The following is a 1552-nucleotide window of genomic DNA, read 5'->3' on the forward strand; positions in this document are numbered from 1 at the left end:
ATGTTTTCCACGGTTAAGCACCCTGCCCAGGTGGAGGAACCAAAATCCCTGACTCAACTTCCGTCCGGGGAGGCAGATTGATATGGTAAACGTGGTTCAAGCGCAACGTGGGGGGAATCGAACGGGCGCCAAATGGTGACCGCCCCCCTAGACACACGCACATACGGTCACCCAGCCGTGGGTATCAATTCTTCAAAAAAAGAAAACTGAGGGTTTTAGTGGGTAGAAACACGCAGGTCTCCAGCGTTGAGTCACACACTACAATTTCGTTGTGGCATGGTGTGCGGAAGTGCATTTCCTCCTTACACTCGGGCAGACCGACTGCGTGGTCCTGACGGTTGCGCGAGAGAAAATCAAATGAAAAAAATTGCTTTGTTCTTTGCGGTGCTTACCGATTTTTGGAGAAGTGCGGGTGTTAGGCCTGCCTGGTCATGTGTTTGTTCCGTTTAGAATGGTTGCATATTTTGGCGACGTTGAAGAAGCTGAACGTGTGGAGTTCTGTTGAGTTATATTCTCGCGAGTATGGTGTACCAGACAAGTTACTTCGTTTGAGGCAGTCCTAGAGGCGGGATGCGAGTGCGGAAGAAACAGTTTTGGAGAGACTGAGGGTAGGGGACGTTGTTTTTGAAGGTAATTTCTTATCTATATAAGCCTTTTGTTTGCCGCGTATGTACCGGATAAGCTTCGTCAATCTTGAAGGTATTTAACAACCGCGGTGAGCGAGCTGTGGTTATTTAAGAGACTATTTTCGAAATCTGACGAAAGATGTGCCGTTTCCTTCGTCATTTCCTAAATCGATCGCATGCTGTAGCACCCATTTCATACTTCAAATAAATTTTAGACGCCACAGAGGAATATCATCGATTATTGAAGATCAAAATCAAAATTATGGAAGTCACTGTAGAAATATCAGATGTAAGACTACTGTGAAGGCGTGGGTGTTGGAGTGCCATCAATTTAATGCAGAAGGGGCAGAACGATGCAAAAAAAAAATGTTAAGCGGTAGGCTGTAGTATGACTCAGCTTTAGAAGCGACGGTAAAGCAAAATAATTTGGGGAGTACGTTAGATTAGAATGTTTTGCAAATACACGACACGTAGTGACATCAAACTTTGCACTACCAAAGGAAAAAAAAATAATAATAATAACAAATTAACGGCTTATCAAAACTAAGCCAAATAGCCTAGCAACAACAGAAGGATATGCCTTGTAGACAAAACTTCAAACTTTAGACGTATAACCATATTGATAAGACATATTCTGAAGCTCCGTTACTTCCAAACGTGCAAGGTGCACTGAAGGGTTTAAAAATCAAAAGTATCAGCCACCTGGAGATGGTGGCTGTCCTGCCGATACTACTTTAGTTGGAATCGTTGGCTCACTGTGAGGTGGAAAGCCAACCAGAAGAAGCAAGCGGCGAATATAACGCAAACACATATGAAGAAGTGATCACAACTAAACCAGCCTACCCAGATAAAGAAGTCTCTGAATGATAACATCAAAGAATACGAGGTTTATCTTGATGGACTAACAAACTTACATGAGACGCAAC

This window comes from Trypanosoma equiperdum, assembly GCF_001457755.1.
Source record: "Trypanosoma equiperdum strain OVI genome assembly, contig: ctg_1527, whole genome shotgun sequence".
Classification (NCBI taxonomy): Eukaryota; Euglenozoa; class Kinetoplastea; order Trypanosomatida; family Trypanosomatidae; genus Trypanosoma; species Trypanosoma equiperdum.